The 8,234-nt window shown below is 46.1% G+C and overlaps 1 protein-coding gene across 1 annotated transcript in view; it reads right to left on the minus strand.

Moving 5' to 3' along the window:
* AMER2 (APC membrane recruitment protein 2) overlaps window positions 1–8,234 on the minus strand; it is a 16,127-nt gene that overhangs the window by 1,970 nt on the left and 5,923 nt on the right. The gene's annotated exons all lie outside the window — the stretch shown is intronic.

The raw sequence follows: 8,234 nt of genomic DNA on the forward strand, positions 1-8,234 counted from the left end.
CCGCCGCGCGCGTCTCCATGGCAACCGGGCTGAGCGCTGGCGTCAGCCCCAGTCCGCGCCAGGCCGCTGTCACCCAGATCCCGGGCCCACCTGAGCCCCTCTCGCTGCACTGCGAACCGAGCCGCTGGCCGCCCGAAAAGGCTGCTTGCGTGCCGCCCTAACCCCCCTCGGGTCGGGTATGTGTGTGCATCTGCGTGTGTGTGGGCGCGCGCGTGTGCAGGCAACACACCCTCGGGCTGATTCCAGAAACGAGAGTGGTGATGGTGGAATTCAAAAGCTAACACTCTCACCCGCCTTCCTGTTCCCTCTCTTGGCACAGTGTTAATGTTGAGCTGCTGGCCTACAGGTTTTTGGTTCAAATCCACCACCCATGAGAACAAGAATCCCACAGAACATTCATAGCCTAAGAAACCCACTGGAGGGTCGCTGTGAGTGAGAAGGACCAGCTGGTCAGCTGTGTTTGCGGTTTATCATGGATCCCAATTTTTCCCTCTCTCCACAATGGGCCCATCATTTCAAGCCAGCACTTGTTATTCATTCCTCTGATGCACTCTTCTGGGTTTGGCAATCGGCTTCCCCTTTTCCCAAGCTGCTTGAGTCCGACTTTACCGTGGAATACTAATCCACCGGGCATGGAGCAGATCTGTTTACATCTGGGTTTTTGTTCAATGAAGAGCGCCCCCTCTCTCGGGATGCCGAATCCTTGCCATTACAGTCCTGAATCTTCCTCCACAAGCCCCAGCCATCAACCAGCTAACCAGAGGTTAGCAGCTCTCAGGAGCGAGAAATCAGCAGTACCCAGGCTGGAGGGTGGCTGGTCCTGTGGGAGCGACAGGACGTTTTAACCCAGATTTCAGTGACCGGATGTGGAGGTCACAGACTCCACTGCCCAGCCAGCACTAGGTCACAGAGCTCAGGCTAGAGGCTAAAAGGACAGAGGCTCTTAGGACCCATACACACAGGTGAGGCTTTTAAGGCTGGAGATAGACCTCCAGTGTCTCAGGACACTGACGGTAATTTCTGCACTCCTTCTGGGGTTGTTCTGCCCGAAGAGGCTTGGATAGTCCGTGATTTCTGCAACATTCCTGACTGAGGGTTTGGGAAGAAAGAAAAACCTTGTCCCAGAGAGCAGCCCAATGCTGGGGTCTGTTCTGTGTAAAGTGACTGTTAATATGTAAGCTTGACGCTTGATGGAATCACTCCACTCTAGGCTTATCAACACCTGGGAGTAGTTTGGAGAAGCAGAAGATACATGTATGCCTGTGCTACATATGCATATATGCACAGATGAACTGCACTCACCTGAAGCTTTATTTGCTTTGGTGGCCTGATGTTAAGGAGTTTCCCTGCTAACCTGAAGGGACACAGTTCGAATCCACCAGCTGCTCCAGGGGAGAAAGATGAGCAGTCTCCTCCCATGCAATTTATTTCCTCTGAAAATCTGCTGGAGGGTGAGCTATGAGTCAGTTCTGTCTCTATGATACTCAACAAAAAATTTGCCTTACAAGAAGCTCTGTGATTTGTTCGTGCTGCCAACCAAAAAGTCCACACCACTTTGGAGGTTCAAATCCACCAACAGCACCTAGAGAGAAAGATAGACAATCTTCTGTGTGATTTATAGCCTCGGAACCCAGTATGACTTTCAACTCGAGGGCAATGAGTTTTTCTTGCAACTTACATTATACACAGAAATGCAATGGCTTGAAATTGGGGCTTTACTGGACATAACACTTGCCAGCCATTTCTATTTACATGGTTTTGAAACTTTGTTGTTAGGTGGGATTGAATGGCTCTGACTCATAGCAACACAAAGTAGCAATCCCACTAGATCCTGTGCCATCTTCAGAGCCTCTACTGTGCTTAAGCCCATTTTTTGAAGCTACTGTGCCAATCCATCTCACGGATGGGTCTTCCTCTTTTGCATCTGCCCTCTGCGGTACAGAGCATGATATCTTTCTCCAGGGACTGGCCCTTCTTAGCGTAGTGCATCATATGCTAGGCTAACGACCAGATGATTGGTGGTTCAAATACACCAATTGCTCCTTGGAGTAAGGATGTTAAGCTTTGTAGCCTCTGAAGCCTAATCAACAGACGGTCTTCGTGAGTCAGAATTGACTTAACAGCAGTGGGAGTTCAGCAATAGAGTTGATTTGAGCTTCTAATTTGACATATCCTTGTCTTTTTCTCTTCTTTGTTTGTATGGTCAAGGACACTGTATGATAAGCTTCAGAATCGTGGTGTTTATGTTCAGGAAGAATTTTCTTCTCAAGAGTTGAATTCTGTAAGCTTTGTCCCACTGTGAATATGCATCTTTCCGGGACAAGGTATTCTAAAAATGCTAAGAATGGTTTTCCACAATTGCAAATGACACTGAGTTACCATGTGATGAGAAAGGGGAACAGTGTTAAAGGTTCAAAGCTGTCCAGTGGATTCTAACTCACAGTGACCCTAGAGAACAGAACAGATCTTCCCCAGACTTGAGTGTCCAGGACTGTACATCTCAACATCAAGAAAATAGGTCACTCCTGAGTCAATAGGTAACATTATGATAGACAGAGAAAGGATTGAAACTGTCAATGATTTCACTTACTTAGATGCATAATCAATACCCAGCAGTCAGAAGATCAGGAGACATACTGCATTGGGCAAGTCTGTTGTGAGGGACTTCTCCAGAATATTGAAAAGCAAGGATGTCAGTTTGGAAACTAAGGTATGCCTGATTCCAGCCCTGGTCTTTTCAATCACTTTCTGTCCATTTGGGAGCTGGACAATGAATAAGGTGACAGAAAAAGAACTGATGCTTTTAAGTTGTGGTATTGGTGTAGAGTATGGAATATCCATCCTATAGACTGCCAAAAGAATGGACAGACAGATATGCCTTGGGAAAAGTGCAGCCAGAATGCTCGTTGGAGGCAAAGATAGTGGAGCTTCATCTCTCTGGACATATTGCTAAGAAAGGCTATTCCTTGGAAAGGGGTATCAGGCTTGGAGACGTGGAGAGTCAGCAAAAGAGAGGAAGATCGTCAACAAGATAGACTGACAGACACAGTGATTGCAGCAATGGGCTCAAGTGTATTAGAGATAATGAGGATAGCACAGGATAAGATACGATTCAGGTCTGTTATTCATAGGGTCACTATGAGTGGTACTTAACTGATGGCATCTAACAACAAAAAAAACAACAACAAATCTTTATGGAAACAGACTGCCAAATCTGTCATCCTAGAGCAGTTGGTGGGTGTGAACTGACAACTTTTCAGTTAGTAGCTTAATACTTAATTCAAAACACCACCAGGCCTCCTTGAGCTGTACAGAGATATTTGTTCTACCTTCACCTTTGTAAAGGAACATATGCAACTGTTACCCTTTGACAACCTTTTGGAGGACAAATGAAAATCTCTGTGTGTGTGTGTGTGTGTGTGTGTGTGTGTGTGTGTGTGTGTGTGTTTGTTTCTCTTTTAGTAACACACACACAGAGAGAGCACAGCACAGTTGCTTAGATATGGAATTACTATATTGTGACTAAGGATCCCTTGTGATACAGTGGGCTTAACAGAAAAGTCTGTAGTTTAAATGCACCAACCTCTCTGGGGTGGAAAGATGGGTCATCCCCTCCTGTGAGGATCTATAGCACTGAAAAGATAGAGGATCATCCACCATCCGTGGAAGATCATCCATAGGCAAGACGGACTCAGTGGCTGATTTTCAGCCTCTGTTGCTGTTATTAGGTGCTGTTCAGTCCAGTGTGACTCATAGTGACCCTAAGAACAACAGACCTGAACTTGAGCCTATCCTGTCCCATCCTCATCGTCTCTGATACACTTGACCTTACTGCTGCAGTCACTGTGTCAATCCATCTTATTGGGGTCTTCCTCTTTCACTGATCTTCCACCTTTCCAAGTGTGTTGTTCCTTTCCAAGGAATAGCCACTCCTAGCATTTTGACTCATAGTGACTCTGTAGGACAGAGTAGAGCCGCTTCATAAGGGTTTCCAGGCTGTGATCTTTACGGCGGTAGACTGCCAGGTCCTTCTGGAGAGCTACTGGGTAAATCCGAACCATTAACCTTGCAGTTAGCCACCAATTGCTTAACCAGGGCTCCATGTGAATCAATATAAAACGAAATCTGCAAGAATATGTCTTTGGAATCAGGAGGGGAAAGAAATGGCCTGTTTGGGTTTTTTTTTAAAGAAAACTTTTACTTTCATACTGGTTCACTTACAAAGTTCATATATATTATTTTTTTCACACCAGGTCTTTCCCATTTCCTTTTCTCGCCCTTCCCTCCTTATTTTAAAAAATCATCCTCACTTCACCCAAGCCTAGGAGTCTGGTCTGAAAGCAGACAGGCCTGCTTGTCTTGTTGCATGTTCTCACCTCCCAGGTCAGCCTTGAGCAGGATTCATTTACATGAGAATGCTCTGGCCTCCAGGGAGAAATCTGGCCTAGGGCTCTGGGACAGGGAGTGAGTGTTCTTTTGGGATAAAGAGAAGTGGACAGAGGACATTCAGTCTTGAGAAAACTGTCCTGCCTTAACCGGGCTTTGAGGTCTAGAGAGAAAAGGTCAGAGATAAGGAATACATCATGGAAGGTGAACTTCAAAGGCCCTGCAAGGAGGCTCTCAGGGAACAGGACCTGCTTATAAAGGACTCTACAGAGAAACCAGGCAGGTGAGCCCCCCTTCTCCAGGGTCCAGGGCCTGCCCGGTAGGTAACGTGGGGGTGGAGATGTTTGGGCCTCAGTGAAACTGTAGGTGAGAGACAGACATCAAAGGCCATTTCATTAACCACGTGGTGGCTCATCCACACCTTAGATTTTTCTTCACAGTTAAGCATATTGGAAGCAAGGAAGACATTTGTAGTTTGTAGTTTTTTTATTTGTTTTCTTATTTCTTTCTTTTTTCTCTTGTTGTATACTGTCAAATCAGATCTGACTGGCACAGGAGGAGATTGCTCCTCCTTCTCCAGTGGAACAAGTGCTGGATTTGAACCATGAGCTTTTGGTAGTGCAACTTCTTGCCACTAGGCCACCCAAGTTTCCTTAAGAAAACATTTGTACAACTTTTTTTTGTTTTGTTTTATTTTCTACAAGACAAACTGGATGGTGAAAATCATTTGATGAGAAGCAACCCAGATTTTGTCCACACTTTCTTCATTCCTCCTCTCTCTCTTGACCTACCAGCCCCCTACATAGTCCCCGTGAAGAAGATTAAGAGAAAGTGAGGGCAGGAAGGAAGAGAGAAAGGGGTTGGAGGTCAGGGTATCAGGAACAGGCTGCTCCAGAATCACATCAGACTTCACAAATACGCATGGCAAGTGTGTGCTTTGCCTTGTGTCTCGACCTAGAGCTTTCCTCTGCAGAGAGGGCCTCTGAGGGAGGAAAGGAAAATAGAAACAAGACAAAAGAAATTTACAGAGTCCTTTGAGAACCTGACTTCTCTCTCCGTCATCTGCCTAACCCCTGCCCATTTCTTAACCTTGTTGTTCTTGTATGACATTGAGTCACCTGTGACTCTGGCAACCCTATGTACATTAGCTCCTAACCCTGCCAGATCCTGAGTCAATCTCATCATCTCAACAGACCTAATCCCATTGCTCTAGTCACTGAGTCAATCTCTCTCATCCTGGGTCTTCCTCTCCCGACTTGTACCTCTACCCCTCCAAGCATGATGTCCTTCTCCAAGGACTGGTCCCTCTTGGCCATGGGCCTAAAACTTACCAGGTGGAATTTTTTATATTAAGGGAACCGTGAGAGAAAGAGAGAGAGAACATAGGGGAGATGAGCCTTGAGACTGGGTGAGGGCCACAGTAGGAAGCTCAAACTCATATTACTGTAGACTTAGAATTGTCTTATAGTTGACCCTCCAGTGGTTTTTCAGAGGCTGTTAATTACACAAGAGATTGCCTATCTTTCTCCCACAGAGCATCTGGTGGATTTGAACTGCCTTCCTTTGGGTTGACAGTGACATTTCTTACCCATTAGGCCATCAGTCTGCATTAGAACAAACTTCCTTCTACCCCTGAAACCATCCTGTGTCATTCATGGCTGTGACTGTGAGTTTTGAGCTACGGGGCAGCAGGCCAGGCAGCGAGGGCAGATGAGGTGAGTATCGTCATGTTTTAGAAGGGAGTTGCACTGTTTGCTCCCCTGCCTTTGACTCCCACGCAGCAAGGCAGTGGTGCCCAGTTGCTTGGTCCAGCAATTAGCCCAGCTGCTGTAAAGCAATTGCAATCACTTTATGCACAGATGCATGGCAGAAAATAAACAACTTCAAGAAAAGCGGGGCACGCTCTGTAGAGTGGTGGGGATCCCTGTCAGGTGATTGGAGCTTGAGGACAAAGACACAATTTCCTTAGGATAAGCTCTGTTTCTGATAAGCATTTTGCTAGAATTCTTGTCCCCTGACCCTCAAGTCCTCCACAATCGTGCAAGCCAGGCTCACACAAGTCAATCTTTCCCTAACCCCGTCTCAGTTCTCTAACCAACCCTAAGTAAGACAACAAACCATTCACAGCCACTGAGTGGTTTCTGACGCAGTGGCAAGAAGCTGTGTTGCAATCCTGAAAGCATATGGTTCAAAGTCACCAGCTGCTCTGCAGGAGAAAGATGAGCAATCTCCTCCTGTATGATTAACTGCCTCTGAAAATCTGCTGGAGGGTCAGCTATGAGTCGGTTCTGACTCAACGGTACACAACAACAACGATCCTGAAAGATAACCTCATTGGGCTTCCAACTCTCTGATCTTTATGCAAATTTAAAATTTCATCTTTCTTCCCTGGTGTGTGGCAGGTGGGTTCGAACTATTAATCTTTTGGTTAATAGCCCAGTGCTTAACCTACTATTCCACCAGGGTTCTTTTGGTCTTTAAAGGTGCAGTGTGAAATCATTGTGGTTTCAATGGTACCAGAATCAGAACCAGCACCTTCTGTCTCTAGATCAGTTAGCCTGAGCTGGATCAAGCCCATTTAACCTGTGCTAGACCTCAGCCCAGCCTTAAATTCCTAGGTCCCTGTCCTTATCTGGTTCACTCTTGTGAGTGAGGACGGCCAAGTATCCTCCAAACCAAGACCTTTGTTAAAGGCTCTATAAGGGATTGAAAATAAGACAAAACAAAACACCCCGAAAACTGTTTTGCTGGTCCTGATCCCTGGTCCCTCCTTGAGCATGTCTCTCTCCCTGAAGTGAATGTGATCCCTGTCCCTGATACCTGTCCTTGTTTTATAGGAGGACCCACTGCTCACACAGGAAAAGCCTACCAATGTCAAATGCACAGATTCCAGACAGGAAGAAGTGTCAGCCCTTGCCCATGAGCTGTGCCCTGTTGTACAATGGCCTATCCCTGGCTTTCCAATGTCCTACTTACCCAGGGAAGCTGAGGCTTCAGCCTGAGCTCAGAGGCCAGCAGCACAGGGTAAACCAGTGGAGGATTGAAGCATTCTCAGCACAAACAGGTTTGAGCTGGAGTGAAGTTCTGATGTTTCCTCCTGTGTCTTCTGAGCCCTGAGTTTTTCTGAGCATCAGCATTCACCGTGGCTTAATAGCTGTTCTGGGTAAAAGTGTATTCAGAGGAGAAATTCATTTCTAATTAGTAGCATGCAAGTGGACCATCCTGGCATGGCAAGCAATTTTTCCATGTTGCCTCTAGTGTACAGCTGAGGCTGCTGAGGAGAAAGGGCTCCTCTCAAGAGGAGGGAGACTCACATGCTGGCTCCAGCAGAAGCAGGCAGGACGTGAGGTGGATGGTGGGCAGATAAGAGCAGCAGGAGACACACAGAGTTATGGTCAATGTCACTTGTCAACTTGGTTCATCCAATGGTGCTGTGGTTTGGCAAACACTGGGCTACCTGCTTTTCTACAATGAGATACGATGTAATAATTTTCCATGTTGTTATTGGATAGGAAAGCCAATCAGTTGAAAAGGAGAGTTTCCTAGATGATGTGACCTACATTCTAGTCTTGGCATCTAAGACTGCAAAAGCCAGCTGCCTAACCTACAGATTCTGGAATTACCAGTCCCGTAATAGCATCATCCTGGACCTTGAAGTAGATCTCTCTCTTTCCTCTCTGTATACATAGACATAGATCTGTGTTATATGTTGTTGTTGTTGTTTTAATTATTAAATTTTATTAATTTTAATGAACATTTACAGGGATTTTGGGTTTTCATTCCTTCATTGCTTCACCATTCTCTCTACCCTCCTCCCCAGTTTGTTCTTCTTCCCCCGCCATCCGAAT

This window comes from Elephantulus edwardii, unplaced genomic scaffold, assembly GCF_000299155.1.
Source record: "Elephantulus edwardii isolate Elephantulus edwardi_28Jun2011 unplaced genomic scaffold, EleEdw1.0 scaffold00135, whole genome shotgun sequence".
Classification (NCBI taxonomy): domain Eukaryota; kingdom Metazoa; phylum Chordata; class Mammalia; order Macroscelidea; family Macroscelididae; genus Elephantulus; species Elephantulus edwardii.